This window comes from Cuculus canorus, chromosome 3 (genome assembly GCF_017976375.1).
Source record: "Cuculus canorus isolate bCucCan1 chromosome 3, bCucCan1.pri, whole genome shotgun sequence".
In the NCBI taxonomy this organism is placed as follows: domain Eukaryota; kingdom Metazoa; phylum Chordata; class Aves; order Cuculiformes; family Cuculidae; genus Cuculus; species Cuculus canorus.
Genome location: NC_071403.1, coordinates 39,305,448 through 39,322,997, shown reverse-complemented (window position 1 = coordinate 39,322,997; position 17,550 = coordinate 39,305,448). Strand labels below are relative to the sequence as shown.

Here is a 17,550-nt window from a genome sequence, read left to right as displayed (position 1 = left end):
AGTTGCTCTGAAAATCTGTCCAAATTGGGTAGAGATGTATGCCTTTAAAAGAAGTGGGAGGACCAGCTTACACCTAACCACCTGTGTGTATCAGTGATATATAGTTAAAAAGGACTGATATAGTCCCTCTACTACCCCAGAGCTAGATTCATTCTTATCAATAACTATAACAAAACCTAGGATTAAAATGCTCACTTCCAACCTCAAACATATGGCTAGGCTAAGCTAATGAACAGGTAATACCTGCCATTAGCTCCCACAAATTGGTCAAAATTGCGTTTCTGAGCTGCTTGCTGAATCTAGTGAAATGGGAAAAAAAAAAAAAAAAAAGTGAAAAGCAGGAAGACAGACTTGCTTCAAGGCCAGATAAAGTAAATCCCAATTCATAACACAGTATGCTGCCAACCTAGAGCCTTTGAATGAGAAAATAACAATCCACAGCTCCTTTATCACAGAATTTGCAACAAATTTTACATAGGATGAAGAAGAAATCAAAACTTAAAACAGTTACAAAACACAGTACTGTGTAAAACTTTGATTTTTAAATGCAATATAATGCTAACTCTAAAGCAGTTAAGAGTCGAAAACTGTACTCAGTACTGATGGTGAAGTCCCGATTTCAGTGACATCCATGGAAGTCTGAATGTTTATGAAGTTTCTAGATTCTAAAAAAAACCTAACCAAACCCCAAAACAACAAACAAACAAACCACATCCAGAAAAGAGGCTTTTTGAGGCCTGTTACCACATAATGAGGGATGACAATAGTTTTGTCCAAGAAATAACTTTTCTAACTTGAAGACCTTGCATTCCAAATCCTACACAGGTCCACATGACAAAATGAGAACGTTACAGTTATCAAGTACAAAGAAATACACATTTCCTCAGAAGCACCTTAAAATCAGGCTTGGTGCTAGAGGTGACCCCTTCAGCTCCCACCAGCTTTCCTTTAGCAAACCTTTTTGGCCTTCCACTGGAATGTGCACAGACTGCCCACAGCACTCTTCAATCATGGCTCCCTCCTAGCAGGGCAGAACCCCATTCTCAGAGATGCAGCATGCCAATGGTCGGCATCTCCTTCCCAGGAGGACAACAATAAAGGGAAAGCACCTTTCTTGCTCTTCTTACAAGCTTAATCTGAAGCATGCTCAGTTTTGAGTAGAAGAGCTAGGAACCATTCTCCTAGGTGCAATGTTTTTTTTTTTTTCACAGCTCACCATCTGTGGAGCCCAAAAGAACTTGCCAATACATGCAACTGCATACGGTCTGGTTGTTTTCCTGGGGTTCTTGTTAATTGCTCTTCGTTTCTTGCCTGCAGGGAATTCAGATTTTCTTGTACCTGCTGTACAATTTTGGTCTCAAGATATGTCTCTAGTCCCCTTCCCATAAAACCTGCCTGTTACCTGCAAGGTTCAGCCTGGAACTGGGTCCTACCAGAGCAGGGCTCAGGAAAGGACACAACTAGTTGACAAAACACTGAAACCTACTAATCACACAAAAGCATCAAGTGCAGTGTCAACAGAGCAGGAGAAAAGAAAACTCATCTCCAGCTCCTTAATCTCTTTTTGTGACAACCAATGTGTTGCTTGTACTAACAGAAGTTACGTACTACAAAAGGAAATCATATTTTCAAAACAAATATCACACTTAAAAATTTATCCACCGAGTGATTAGTTAGCAGTAGGGCTCATTTTTAAGGAATTCATAATACCTGCATGAGAGTAAAAAAATGTGCCCCAATGAGCAACCACATTGGCACTAGCACAATGCAATAGGGCATTTTAATTTCCATCCTGTAAGCATGATTGTAGCAGGACACAAACATGGATGTCAGTGCAAATTTCTGCCCAGCCTCTGCACGGTGATAAGATGATGCCAGCCACCTCCCACCCTCTACTCACCCCTAAGAACACGACATACCTAACCAACACAGCTCAGCATCATGCACAAAAAAACCCCAAACACACCAAAACAAATTACTTGTAAATCAAATGAAATTTATTCAGCTGATGCCTAAGCACAAGGGCTGGAGAACAACTCTCCGCTCTGGCAGAAAAATCATCCTTGTCATTCCTTTGTGGTTCTCAATCTCCTAACTGCTCTGATGACTACTCAGACTGTTTGTTACTTGACCGCACACATGTGGGTGGCAAGGGGGCTTTCATATTCATCAGCTGCTGCATAGCTGTCTATCATTTGCTCCATATCTACACAAGTGACTGGTGTACAGCAGGCAAAGTAAATCTTTCACCAAATATCTGGAAACATTTCAGCACACTGTTCCATAACAAATTAAGAGCCAAAGTTTTATCTCCTTGATTCTCTAACCATTCTCAGCAGGATGTCACCACTCATCCACCAGACATCTGCATGTCAGAAGCTTTTGGGGCTGGGATAGATGAAACTGCCTGGATTTTAGTTCATAGGTTATGACAGCTGTTACCTTTAGTCATCAATCTTTAGCAGCATCACTGCAAAAGGTCTACTTGACAATCAGGATGGAATACAAATAGTCAAATATTGCTTATATAAGTAAAGAACTTTAATATATATTCTAAATATCATAAAGATAAATGTAATGTGTAAAATTATTTTATTATACTCTTCAATACTTCTCTGAATTATCTGAGCCTTTGTAAGAAGTATGAAGGAAAATCTCAAACCACTCTCTGGCCTACAAAGGTTTGCTGAACTTTGTACAGCTACCACAATCTTCATACAGTATTATACCCAGATTTATCAGAAGTGTCCAGGTCTTTGGTATCAGTAGAGCTACTTAAAAAGCACGACAGAAATGCTACTTCTTAAGTCAATAACTTAAGGCCCTTGCAACCAGACTAGGGCATTTCATGACCACGAAACAGTTAACTACAGCAACAGACTAGTGCTACCTACTATTCTATTTTTGAACAGCAACTACTGACACAGCACACAAGCACTGCTGAGCCACTGATGATACCGAGCTGTTCCTTGTAGTATCCCCTCCAAGTAACAACCTAGGCAGATCCCAATTAGTTTCTGCAATCACAGCATCACCTGACCTGGCAGGAAGCCATCCACACCTCTTCTCCTCAGAATGAAGGTGGCAGTAAAGGTTCATAAATATTCATATGTCTTTTCTATCTGCTGCATTAGCTTAGAGTATTTGAAAAGAAAACAAACCAGAAAATAAGACAGATGCCATGTGGGACAGAAAGCAGAAAAAAAATAGACAGGAGTAGCAGCAGAGAGAGAAAGCACTGCTAGGAAAGGTTAAATTTACCTGAAAAATTAATCAGGAAATAAATTTCTCAAGATCAGGTTGAGTTCAAGCAAGCAATAGCTCTCACTGTAAACTTCCCTGATGCAAAGCTGTGATTTCCTTTAACTGGTGCACTGGTGTAGCTCTTTGTCTGCCTGAGGAGTCTCTGATTTTTGGGAAATAATGCTCAAATATCTACAGAAACACCATGGAAAGATCACAAAATCAGTCACTAATGGGTGTAAGAAAATTTCCTTTCTATAAACTGGTAGCTACAAATAAAAGGTTTTTAAGTTCTGCTAAGCAGATAGAGAATGAAAGATGAACAATCCTAATTTGACACTGTAACCACACATCTTCTCTGTATAAACAGGTATAACTTCCCCGCTCAGCTTGGATGTCTCCTGTCCCTGTAAACCAGATTGATGCTACCATTACTTAAATATGATGGGCAGTAACAAAGCCTCCGTTTCAGAAGGGATGTTGAAAAAAAAGCCTGTAAAACAGATTAGCCAGAACAAAAATAGTGAAAGAAAAACATGGCACCTCAGTGGGATCTAGACGTAGCTTATCAAACAGGAGGCCTAACGCTTAATTACAACACATGAGTACTACAGTGGACAGAATAACTGAGAGCAGGAATAGCTTCATCTAGCTGCCAAGGCCATAGGACTGCACAACACACAGAATCCAAGGCATACAACTGAAAGCACAGCTCGCATCTTATAAACAAAATAAATAACAATCTGAAAGGCTTCTTAAGATTATGATGGGTACTCCATACTTGAGAGCTTCAAATCTAAACCAGAAGTCTTCCTAAGGGATAAACTGTTGTTTCATGACAGGTCATTAAGTCTCAAGTAAGTACAGGCATACCACTAAGACGATACGCAGTACCAAGCTGAAATACTGGTACTATTTCTCCAAGCTTATTCACAGACTAGGGGCAGCACAGCTGTGACAGCAAAGCAACTCACCCTTCTTGGCACTTACTGCTACCTTCTTCATTGCAACCCATCAGGAAGTACCAACAGATCACACGAAGCCCACCTGCACCCTGCCCTTGCAGGCAGGGAGAGGAGAGACTGCAGATACACAACCACAGGCTCTTGGCCCACTACAGCACATTGCCCACCCCATAACTGAACAAATGGTCTTTAAGAGACACCTTCCATCAGCAGCACAGCTGCTCCCACCTACTTGACATTTTGATCAAGCAAAACAACAAAAAAGTACAGCTTTTCACCTACTATCAAAAGGGTTTGCAAAGAAGGGGGGGGGGGGGAAATACTGCCTTGTGTTTAATGTATCAATCTGAAACCTTATGTTTGGAGGGGAATACAATTCCTCTAGCTTGCTGTGAATTTGGTCACTGCCTTACTGCTTCATGAATCCGGCCAGGAACATCTGTAAACTCATTTCTTCTACCCTACTTTTCTTCCTGGTCAAAGGAGGCAGTTTGGGTGAGTGCTCTTAATAGCGACTTCACTCCTCAACTGTAGCTTTAAGTTTCCCCTCTTGGGGAAAGCAATCTTAACCTCCAGGACAAGCCTGCAGCATCTGACTCATGCATCTTCCTCCACTGAGTGCACAGATCCCCAGGCCCAGCTCCCTCGCAGCAGGGAGTGAGGAACCACCAACTCCATGGCAGGCAGCCAGCCCCACTGTCAGTAACCACACTAGCAAATGGATAAAACAAGTGCTGCACCCACAAAGCTTTAGACTTTTTTTTTTTCTTTTTGATCAGAAGAAGAAAGAGATTCATCAGTCTGCCACTCTTGGGTGATGACACTAGATTCACCCTGCCAATACAGCTGAGGACCATGACTGTCTGCTGCTGCATGGGGCACCTTATGAGACACAGGGGGCACAAGCCAGGTGCCAGAGAAGGAGTTTTATTCTGTTTCGCCACACTGGTTATGTTCCAGCTTGCCTTCAATGCCTACTGGAAAGCATAGGGTAACAGAGTCCCTTTGTCTCTCACTTCATTCATAAATATAGTTTGTGAACATGTCCAGCTTCTTGGAACATCAATTACTTGTGCCAGACCACAGAGGTTGGAAAAGACCTCCAAGATCACCACGTCCAACTATGAGCCCAGCATCAGCATGCCTACTAAATCGTGCCCCAAAGTGCCTCGTCTATGTGCTTTTTGAATCCCTCTAGGGATGGTGAGTCCACGACTTCCCTAAGCAGCCTGTTCCAGTGCTTCATCACTCTTTCAGTAAAGGAATTTTTCCTCATACTCAATGTAAACCTCCCCTGACACAACCTCAGGCCATTTCCTCTCATCCTACCACTTGCTGGAGAAGAGACCAGCACCCACCTCGCTACCACCTCCTTTCAGATAGCTGTAGAGAGCTATTAAGGTCTCCCCTCAGCCTCCTCCTCTCCAGGTTCATTCTCCAGAGGCTCACACTAATTTCCCCACCTTTCAAACTTTCACCCAGATGTGTAACTGCAGGGAGCCACTCTGGCTGCAGTACCCATCTAAAGGATTCTCACAATTTTGTCACTAGCCCTTTCTCCAACCCAAATCACTCTCCAATTAATTCACCTCTATTTGATTTAGAGGTGAATTAAAAAATCCCTAACACCATAAGGGGCTCAAATGCTGTCCACTGAAGTCAGGATCACAAACTAGCCAAATATTTACCAGAGCCAATCCCCATCCAGTCTTACTCTCCTCTTTCAAAATCCTGGTTACATGAAGCAACAAAGCCATATTCCTATACAACAAGACAAGGTCTGTTCCAATCAATTTAAGTAATTTCAACTCCAAAGGGAACAACTTACCATCTCAGCAGAAGAGCTGATGAATCCAAATGAAAGTGTGGCTACTGGTGCAGTGCAAACAGGACACTGGACAAAGGCAGAAGCGAGACAGACACTGTGCCTCACAACTGAATGAAACAAACCAGGTTTTCTGCAACTGTTTCTTTTTCACACTGGATTTAACCAAAGCACAGAATTGCCTTCAAAGTGCAAGATTTTGATCCATTATTAAAAAAAATAAAAACCCAAAGAAAAACAGAAAAAAAATGGGGAGAAAGCCATCAGACAGCATTTTGTCTACAAGCAGTCCCACTAGCTTCAATATAACTCTTCACTGGACCAACATTACTTGCCTGTTTAGTTCCTTGAAATATTCTGCGTATATTTATGGACATTTTCCATGGAAAAGGATGAAAGCAAAAGCAGCCTAAAATGCACTAAGGCTTACATATTTTTAACCACAACTTAAAGACATATAACCACAACATTTAAAGACATATACGCCCGATAAATTCTCCTTCAGAAAGTATATACGCAAGCATGCTTTTCTTGGCATCTTCTATTACCTTCTCCATTAATTTTCTGAAGTCTGCATGCGTATGCATATATACCCAAAAGAACGATAATAGCAAAACACAATTTGCACACTATGTAAACACTCGCTGACACAATATAATGCAAAAGTTCATCAATATACATCTGAAGTACCATCAAAACACAGGCCCTTAGTGTGGGTGGGTCACAGTATTGGAGGCAAACCATAACTGATCAGTGGGCACCTACCCTTCTCCAAAGTCCATCATTATGTATCAATACGAGAAACGAATGACTACTCGATGGGAGAATGATAATTGTGGCACGTAAAGTAAATACACGGTAAAAGCCTGTTATTGAGCGTGGGGTGTTCCTCATCTTAGCTGATCGCCTAGAGGACAAACAGTTATTGCGCCCTTCAGCACAACATTGCGAACACATAACCAACACACAGGAAAGCGCCTCCACACAAAAACCAACTCTGAAGTAGGGTACGATATGGTACAGAGAGGAAAGTCTACCGCACAGATTGAATGACTAAGATCAGTTACTAGCACACCTCTGGCACCCAGCAGCACCTCTTACTCATGACAGTCTGAGGCTATAAATTTAACCAGAGAAAGCCTGGAACGTTCCAGTAAATCATCCAATATCTAGAGGCAGGAAATAAACGAGATTTGAAGCCATGAAAGCCAACAAAGCGATACACTCGGCTGTAATACCGCCTGGCTGAAGGCGGCTGCAGAGGCGAACCCCGGGGACAGCGACAGCGCGGCGGGCAGGGGACGGGGACGGAGCAGCAGGAACACTGGGGCGGGGGACGACGACGACGACACATACAGAATGGGGTGGAGAACCAGAACGGGGGGTGGGGGGCGAGCCAGAACGATATCGAGGGAGGAACCAGGACGATGGGAGAGGGGGAATCAGTACAATATCTGCGGGGGGGGACGGACCAGAACGCGAAGATGAGAACGATGGCAGGCACGGGGACCAGAACGGTGAGGGGGACGGAACCAGAACGATTCGGGGGGAGGAGGGGGGGAGCGACCAGAGCGATGGGGGACGAGAGGGGACCAGAACGATACGGGGGGGGCGGGACAGGGACCAGAACGATGGGGAACACACGACACACACACGAGACACACAAGACACACACCCAATGGGGCGGGGGGCAGCGGCTGCGCGGCACCTCCCGCCCCGCGCCACCCAGCCGCCCCACGCACCGGGACAAACGCCTGCGGGGCCGCCTCTCACCTTCCGCGCCGCCTCTGTAAACAAGCCAGCAGGCGAACCTCTCCTGCGGCCCCGCAGCGCCCGCCGCCCCGCCCCGGCCCCGCTCCGGGCCCCGCCCCGCCGCCCCCCATCCGGGAGCGAGGCCTGGCCCCAGCGGGAAGGTAGCGCGCGACCCCGCCCCGCGGCGCGCACCTGCAGGGCGGGCGGGCGGCATGGCGGCCCCGCGGGACCGACGGCGGCCGCGCTCCCCGGTCGGCGCACGGCGGCGCCCGCCCCGCCGGTCCCAGTCCCGCGCGGACACACCCCCCGACCCCGCCCACACAGGGCTCGCGCCCTTGGCCTCGCCCACACGAGGCCTCGCCCACACGAGGGCACGCCCACATTGGCCACGCCCACGGCCGACACCACCCCTTTGGTCTCGGTCACGCCCACGCGCAGTCCCTCATCCTTGGCCCCGCCCACACGAGTCACCGCCCCTTTGGCCCCCGCCCACACGCGACAACACCCCCACTCGGTCCCGCCCATTGGCCCCGCCCCCTACTCGTCCCCGAGCCCCCGACACTCGGCCCTGCCCCCGCTTGGCCTCGCCCACACTCCACCGGCCCCCTTGGCCCCACCCCCTTGGCCCCGCCCCCTGCTCGGGCGACTAGGCCCCTACCGCGCTGGGCTTTGGCCCAAGTCGGGCCCACCCACACTCAACCCCGCCCCCTTGGCCCCGCCCACGCTCGGCCCCGCGCCCCGCTCAGCCCCACACACATTCGGTCCCGTCCCCTTGGACCCGCCCACGCTGGTCCTCGGACCCGCTCGGCCCACGCTCGGCCCCGCCCACACTCAACCCCGTCCCCTTGACCCCGCCTACGCTGGACCACGGCCCCGCCCCGCTCGGCCCCTCCTCCCGCTCAGCCCCGCCCCCGCTCGGCCCCCGCCCCTCCGGGAAATAGAAGGCGCGCTGCTCCTAATATGTCTCAGAGCCCAGCTGCCAGCCATCGGCCGTGGTGCTGGCTAGCCCTGTCCCTGGGAGAGAGTTCTCGGGGGCCTAAGAAAGCCGAGAGTGGCTTGTTTTTTTCTAAAGCCCAAGCGCTGGGATTTGCTCCTGGAAAGGAGTTTTCCCAAGGACAGTGCTAAAACAAAACAACCAGTTCTGGAAACTGGGGTTAACCAAAGCCCTTACTGCTAGCAAGGAGGCTCCTGCACCCAAACCCAAACCTCACTATAGTTACCAGAAACTTCTCTGCCTTAGCCAAGGTAAACCCTTTCCTTGGTAAGTGTCACTGGAAAGATGCCCACTGGAAAAAATCGTGGAGGTGGTGGTTGAGAGCTGGCTGAGTGTGAGCCAGCAGTGTGTGGAGGTGACCACAAAAGCCAACAGCATCCTGGCTTGTATCAGAAACAGCATGGCCAGCAGGACCGAGGCAGTGATTGTGCCCCTGTACTCAGCACTGGTGAGGCCGCACCTCAAATACTGTGCTCTGTTCTGGGCCCCTCACTACAAGAAAGACATTGAGGTGCTGGAGCATGTCCAGAGAAGAGCAACAAAGCAGGTGAAAGGTCTGGAGCACAAGTCTTATGAGGAGCAGCTGAGGGAACTGAGGTTGTTTAGTCTGGAGAAGAGGAGGCTGAAGGGAGACCTCATCGCTCTCTGCAACTGCTGGGTGGGTGCTGGTCTCTTCTGCCAAGTAGCAAGTGATAGTACAAGAGGAAATGCCTCAAGTTGAGAGGCCTAGATTAGAGATAAGAAATAACTTCTTTACCAAAAGAGTGAAGCATTGGAACAGGCTGCCCAGGGAAGTGGTGGACTCACCATCCCTGGAGGAGTTAAAAAATCATGTAGATGAGGCACTTCAGGACATGATTTAGTAGGCGTGGTGATGTTGGAGGTTTTTTCCAAACTCTGTGATTCATTTTCGTCTAGCCTTAATGAGATCTACCTTCCTATCCCCTCCTTCAGTCAGTCACCAGCTCTGAGAGACTGGAAAGCTTAGGGAAAGGCCTACAGTATTGTAACACCTTTAAATCCCAAATTCTGCAAGACAAAAGCCTGAAGATAGGCAAATACCTGCATAAATAAAAACTTAACACAAACTGTATCCATACAGATGCTAAAACAATGTGCAAAAATAGCAAGTGATGTGCAGATTTCTCAAGAAAAGAATCATTCTTCTTAGTAGTTATAGTGTTATTAATCCAACAAGTTTTATTTTTAAGTAAGAAAGATATTTGTGGACAGCCTATTTTTTAACCTAAGAGCTGCTTAAAGATCAACTTCAAAATCTCATGTCGACCGAATGCAACTCCAATATGGACACATGGCCGTTTCCCACCACTACCACCCTACTCGTGGCACACACTTTCTACCACTCAGTGCCGCTACTGGGACAGTTAACTGTCTTGACTCCTCCACTAAATTTGCTGCTGCTGTACTTCGAGCTAAAATTGAAATTTGTGTCTGTTTTGGTTGGTTTGTTTCTCCAAAAGTTTATTTTACAAGATACAGATTTTCTTTAAAATTTAGTCTCCTGCTTAGAGGACACACTTTGATGGCATACGGCAGTTACTACATCTTATATCTATATTAATACCCTGGCCAAAGATGGGCAAACCCAAAGTCACATTGGTTAAAATCTCCGACACCTCACTGTCACATGGGTTCTCTAGCATAGCACAGAAGAATGAGGCCCTGCTTTCAGTTACTCCTCCAGCACTGGTCCAGGAAAAGTCTCTCTCCTAATGTACCAGTTCACTGTCCATCATCATTCCAAGCATGGTCACCTCTACTGTACTGCCTCGGAAGCTCTATGAGGACAACACGTACATTCTATATAGCAAAGAAATCACACAGTTTCTATGCTCTTTACATTGTCCCAAGCATTTCACAACTGGCGTGGGGAAGTAAACATCCAAACTCCTGTCAGAGCAGCAGAATAAGCAGGCTAGAAATGGAACAGAAGCATCATACAACTTCTAATAATGATGCTGTGGGTTATTGCCTTGAGCGCAAATCTAGTTCATGTCATTGGAAGAAGCCATGTGAGCGGGATCTAATATACCATCCTGTAAGAGGTAATGCCTGACTGTGTTCTACAATGATGAACATGACATAGCTAGACAGACAGACAGATACAAATATCTTGGAAATAAAACATTTGAAATAAATTTACTTTTGGTCTCTCTACAGTGCAGAGGATATGAGACTGCCTGAATGGTTTGCTCTTTCCCATAGCAATACATTTCATGGCAATTCATTTGAATACAAATGATCTAACATTAATTAATTGTCTTTGTGATAATAATGCTTAGAATACCTTTACTGAGAAAATCTTATATTCCTGTCACTCACCCATTTCAGGACTGTGCAGATTTGTTTTATCATCTGCATTATTTACATGGAGATAAAATGCAAGTTTGCTATGTTTTTGCAGACTGTGACTTTTTACCTTAGAAAAATATGCCTTATACAAACTCACATGCATAATAACACAAAGAAGACAGAACAGACTTGGGATACTTAAGTACAATGTTTGAATAGGGTTTGATCTGCCACAATACACACCTCAGTGCAGAGCTGCATACTAAGAAAATATTTGTCTCAGGTACAATATGTCTAAGGCCTGCACTCAGATCAGCTTACACTAACATAAAAAAAATATTGTATTGCACATGTGTGGTTCATGTCATTTTTTTAAACATCTGCAACTGTTAGACAAGCTTATGGCTCATTTATTTAAGAAAGACAACCTGCTATAAAGAATTACACTGATGAGCTTGAATACCACAGCAGTCCAGTTTTGGCAAGGTATAAAAATAAAAGCAACATCAATCTTTTCTTTTTCCATTAGCAGTTATCCTGTTTTTCCCAATTACTCTTACAATTATTCATCATGAAGTAGTCACAAAATGTGTTTCATACAGGCAGACTTCTATGCATAATTGAGGCTCTGCTTGATCCTACCATGCACTGGGGGCTAAGTTCTTTAACAATTCATATCTATTTTTAGCCTGGTTTCTTCAGTTTATGTAATGATGAATTTTCTGAGTGTCCCCAACTAACCCTGTAACTTTGAACTGATTGTCTATACATAATTGAATTTGATAGAGATATCAACAGTTTCTAAAGGTTTCATAATGATGAAAGAGAAGAGACCAGAGCATGAAAGTTTTAAGAGATATTCTCCCATAAAAACTGATTTTGTGCACCCATTTCTACTGTCTAGTAGAGCAAACCAGAAGTTGCTTCCAAAATGCTCTGTGTTTGACAAGGACTGTAAAAGAGAAGGAATTTCCTCAGGTACATGAGGAAATGATTAAAAAGCCACATTTGTTTCAACTAAGGTATTTTGTTGAGTTCAGTGGACACTTAAACACTCTGCCTTATCCCAAACCCCAGAATCACATGCATTTAAACAGAGGCTAAAAGAAAAAAGCTGACACAGGTCTTCCTGATCAGATATGGTATTAGGGGAAGAACAGAAGAAGGAAAACCATACAAGAACTTGTAAAATTATTTATAAAAATATTCCTGGTGAGTTACTCCCCCGTTTTTCTTCAGGATCTTTAAAATATTTTCTGTTCACAGTAAAAGGCTAGCTTGCACACTATCAAGACATGACACTGCACATTCTCATGTACTGCCCCCTAGCTCTATTTAAAGTAAACTGCAAGGAGGTGGAGGAAGTCACTGCACAGCTTGGATGATGATCTTGGAGCTCGGAGTATCAGAACTGCTGTAATATTTGGATAACACCTTTTGAGATTATCCTTAGATTCTTTGCATAAAAACACTACTATAGTGAAAATAGATCTAAGAAATATAAACTACAATAGTATTTTTCCCTGAGAAAATCATTATAATCAGATAGTTAAGTAACCATTCTGACCTTATATGGAAATTAAACTTAAAATAGCAAAAGACTGTGCATCATTTTTTTCATTTTAAACCAGGCTTAACTTGATGCCAGGAATTTCCAGATCAAATACACAGTTGAGGAAAGAGAGGACTGGTAAATGCACACATTACACATAGTTATTTAAGTTACAGCTTCTGTGTAAATCAAGCATTTTCACTACTGCTGAAGCAGGTACCTCAGGTAATAAAGACAATTTGTACTTACCATTATACATGGAAGCATACCCAAATAATGTACTTTCAGTTAATTAGCACATTACTTTGATGTTATTCGTACACATTTTTACATAGTTAGCCTACTGACATGCATCAATTAACATGGAAAATTAAAATAATAGTAGTGTATAATATATTCATATGAAACAGACAAGTTAATTGCATGCTGCTTTCCAGCTTGCATTTAAAGTAATTGCTCTGATTTTTCACGTTCCAAAATTCAGCTTTGCATACCAGACTCTGAAAGCTGGGGTACAGAACCTCTAACTTTGAATGTTACTCACTTGGGTTTACTGACACATTGCCGTTCTGTTGTGTTAAATGAAAAGAAACATCGGTCTCTGACTTTCCTTCCTCGGTGCTTTCAGGAAAATCGTTCTTCTCCAACTGGCATCGCAGGGATGCAGGCACAGACACTGGCTGTTTCTGCACTGGCAAGAGGCTAAATTGCTGACAGTTTCACTGATGTGTTTGTCGGATATAGGAAGTCAGAGAAGAGGCATAATCTTTTGTCAGTGCACATGACTTCTACGGAAAATAAAGCTATTTCTAAAAATAACTAGACAGCATATGACTCTCAGTGCTACTTTTCTGGTGGTCTAGTTGTTACACCCACCCCTCCCCCCCGGGTTCACATCCAGGAAAACATTTCCTATTTCAGTAAAACATCTCTAGTACATGCATTACAGTTTTTACTACTCTTACAGCCGTAGTCAACGACCCTTGCACTGGTCAATAGAAATTTAGTATAACACATCTTGAAATGATTCACTAATCGTCAACCATAACAGAGGAAGAATGATTTGTTTCTCTATCTAACAGTTTCCTAAGGCATGGACAAAACATGTTCGCCACCCTGCCATCAGCCATGAGATCCCACCTTTCATAGGCTTAGCTACTTTTCTGAAATAGACAGGGGCAATATTTTGCCTCTGACACTCAGACAGCTTAAGAATGGGGAGGGATGGGGCGGGAGACGTGCGGGAGACGTGGACTCGCCCGGCCTTCCTCTGTGGTGTCACACAAGAAAGGCACTCTAAGAGCAAACTGTGGCAATGACCCTTCTGTAACCATCTTCCACACTGCAAATGCAGTTGATGTAGACCTGCCCTAGTTTTAACTTCACTATCTCAACTGCGGCGAGCATCACAGCCACAGAAGCACAGAAACCAGTATCCCTCCAAAATCCACCCAAGAAGCAGCCACGGTGGGGAAGCCTATGCTTTTAACCATGACATTGTGGATATAGTGAAGCATACAAATTCATTTAAAGCTAGCTTGGTTTCTGCTAGCTTGGTTTCTGCAGTACAGAAGCACCTTAATATTTGGTTGATATTCCTTGCAGGTCCTGAGTTTCAGGTAACCGGGCCCTACTTTGCCTAGCTCTTCAACTAGGGGCACAGATTGCCTGCTGGGACCAGGTGACCTCTCTCACCTAAGCACTCTTTGCAGTGGCCTCAGGCCCTGGTGATGCCTGGGTCTGAGCTGTGCTCTGGAGCTTAAGGACTGAAATGCCTTGGTTTTACTAAAGAAGCTGCTACTGCTATCAAGCGCAGTTGTTTCAATATTTAAGTTATCTGACTGTATCTAATGGGGCCTGATTGTAACCTCACATTTTGTAAGTTATCTACATCATTGAATGGTAAAATTGTTCCCATCAGAAAAACAAAAGCTCCGTCACAATCAAGATACACATTTAGTTCAAGCCTGCTACTGTGAAGAGTCTGGGATGAAATGAACCATTGGCTGAACAGGGGCTCTGGTGATACAAAAATCAAACACTCAAACCTCCTCAGTACATGCCTAAGGAAAGAGGTCTCCTTAAGTTTGCTTTCAGACTCTAAAGCTTTTGTTTTGGTGGTGGACAAGTATAGTATGACTCAATGATCTCAAAGGTCTTTTCCAACCAAATGAGTCTATGTTAGGTAAGCTACGGCATATTTGCTGAGCCCACAGGCATGAAGTCTGAGGCTTATATATCTTAACGTGGGAAAAGTTTCCTATGTAATGCACTTCAGAGGCAGAGGGTTTGAGAACTAGAGAGATTTGCTTGTGTAGAGCAAACCCTCTTATGTTATGGACACTGCTTAAACAGGGAAGATTACTTTTGCTAGTACAGCTCGCAGATCTGCTTTGCTCTTGGAATCAACATGCCAAAGGAAAAAACACTTATGTCATCTGCATCCATGGCAGAGTTTTCACTGCTGGCGTAGATACGGTCCCCCACAGAAAAGCACAATCACAGTTTCACGTCTATAGTGTCTGCTTCCCTCTGTGGTCCCTTCCACTCGAGGCAGGCCTTTTGATCGGCTGGCTCTCCCTTGCAAACCAAATACCAACAACCATCACAGCTGCAGTCTCTCCATTTCCATGGCTCTGCCCGAGGAAAGCCCTGATGCCGGAGCAGGGAAAGCGCTAGCAGCGCACACCCTCTGCCTTCCCCAGAGCCACCGGCCGTGCTCCCAGCACACGGCGCCCACAGCCGGGACAGCAGCACCTGTACAGAGGCTGTCCTGTAAGGAGCAGCCTCAACAGACCACACAAAATGACGAGTGCTGATAAATGAGAAGCTCGACATGAGCCGGCAACGTGCACTTACAGCCCAGAAGGCCAACCGTATACTCAACTGTATCAAAAGAAGCGTGGCCAGCAGGTTGAGGGAGGTGATTCTGCCCCTCTATTCCTCTCTCGTGAGACCTCATCTGGAGTATTGTTTCCAGTTCTGGAATCCTCAACATAAGAAGGATATGGAGCTGTTGGAAGGGGTCCAGAGGAGGGCTGCAAAGATGACTGGAGGGCTGGAGCACTTTCCCTACAGGGACAGGCTGGGAGAGTTGCGCCTGTTCAGCCTGGAGAAGAGAAGGCTCTGAGACCTTATAAGTGACCTTCCAGTACCTGAAAGGGCTACAGGAAAGCTGTGGAGGGACTGATAACAAAGGCATATAGTAATAAGACCAGGGGCAATGGGTATAAAGTGGAGAGGGGCAGATTTAGACTAGACATAGAGAGGAATTTCTTCAGGATGAGGGCAGTGAGGTGCTGGCACAGGTTGCCCAGGGAGGTTGTGGCTGCCCCATCCCTGGCGGTGTTCAAGGCCAGGTTGGATGGAGCCTTGGGTGGGATGTGTCCCTGCCCGTGGCAGGTGGGGTTGTAAGTGTATGATCTTTAAGGTGCCTTCCAACCCAAACTCCTCCATGACTCTATGCGCACCAGCCCCGCTTCCGCCGGGCGCTGCCCCCGCCCAGCCGCCCGGGAGGGGCGGAGCGGCTCCGGCTCCTGCGGCGCTCTGGGCTCTGCCCCGCTCGGCCTCCTCGCCTCTCCTCCCCCCCCACCTTGGGGTGGAATGGAACGTCCCTTCTTGCACACAGCTACCTCTGGGACTTGGTAGCGCTCAGGGGAGGGGGGAACAAAAGAGAAACAACAACGTGGAACGGCGCGGTGATGTTAATGAGGTCTTTTGGAAGGAATTGCAACACTCACCGAGTTCCCTGGTGGTCTAGTGGTTAGGATTCGGCGCTCTCACCGCCGCGGCCCGGGTTCGATTCCCGGTCAGGGAAATAACGTTTTCTTTGTTCCCCCCCGACCGCCTTATACGACCCTCGCTTTTTTAGGGTTTTGTCCGACCCCCTCCTGCGCCGCCAATTCAGGGAGCCCCCGGGCCGCTTCTGTGCGAGCCGAAGGCTGTGCTTTTTCTTTGGCTACTCCCACAGCTCAGGGTGTTTCCACAACTTTCCCCCACAGATAAATGGTCACTTGGTGCCATTATGAGTCTTTAAGCCGTAGCAGTGAGGACCCCTTGAGCTGCCGCTGCTGTGCACATGCCTCTGATCAAGTGTTTCCACCACAGAAGTTCTAGTACGTCTTTGTCCTTAGCATGTGTCTTGCTCCCTCCTGTAATGCAGCCCTCACAACCCTTTCTCAGCTCCTGAAAATGGTGAGGGTGCCCTGGCAGATAGAGAGGAGAGAAGTGATGAGAACAGGGTAAAGTTTCTTCCTGTTTTGCGGCAGCAGCATGCCTTCCCTCCTCCTTCCGAAGCTCCCAGCTCTGTCCGGTAGCAGAGCACATCAGCTGCACACCCAAACCTGCATCCACGGCTACAGCAAGAGCTGCTCCTTTTTGCCTGTAGCCTCCCATCTCCCACACCTGCCCATGATTTTTTGGATGAGAGACAAGGCAGTGGGAGGACCTCTTCTTTCATGTTGGAGCCCTCCTGTTCTGGACTGACCTTGGCTGGACACCGGTTGCCCACCCAGCTGCTTTTTCACCACTTCTCCTCAGTGGGACACAGGGGGAAAATAAGATTAAAAACAAGTGGGTTGATACAAAGGCAGTTTAATGAAAGAAAGCAAAGGTCATGCATGGAAGCAAAGCAAAAGAAAAATTTATTCCCTACTTTGCATCACCATGTGGTGCCCATTGACTTTCTGGGAAACAGGTACGCATAGAAGTTGCTTTAGAGACAGACATCTTAAAAATTAATTAATCCCTCACTCGCTCCTTCTCTTAGCTTTTTTTTTTTTTTTCACTGAGCACAAAAGCCATACCGTAAGGAATATCCCCCTTGATTAGTTTGGACCAGCTGTTTCAGTTGTGTCCTCTCCCAGACTCTCTCTGCTGTTCCCCAGCCTCCTGGCCTTGGGTACGG

General features: G+C 45.9%; 1 protein-coding gene and 1 non-coding gene across 5 annotated transcripts in view; one reads left to right on the top strand and one right to left on the bottom strand.

Annotated features, from left to right (window-relative positions):
• NCOA7 (nuclear receptor coactivator 7) overlaps positions 1-8,092 on the bottom strand; it is an 85,094-nt gene extending 77,002 nt beyond the window's left edge. For 3 of the 4 annotated variants that reach the window (XM_054062279.1, XM_054062283.1, XM_054062282.1), the window contains exon 1: positions 7,807-7,938. The gene's annotated coding sequence lies outside the window, so the exon portion shown is untranslated. Of the gene's footprint in view, positions 1-7,806; positions 7,939-7,977 lie in introns of those variants that run through there. The other variant, XM_054062280.1, reaches the window with a different exon arrangement.
• An 8,297-nt stretch (positions 8,093-16,389) lies between these two features.
• TRNAE-CUC (transfer RNA glutamic acid (anticodon CUC)) lies at positions 16,390-16,461 on the top strand. Its single transcript has one exon. It is a non-coding gene; the product is annotated as a tRNA-Glu (tRNA).
• The last annotated feature ends 1,089 nt before the right edge of the window (positions 16,462-17,550 follow it).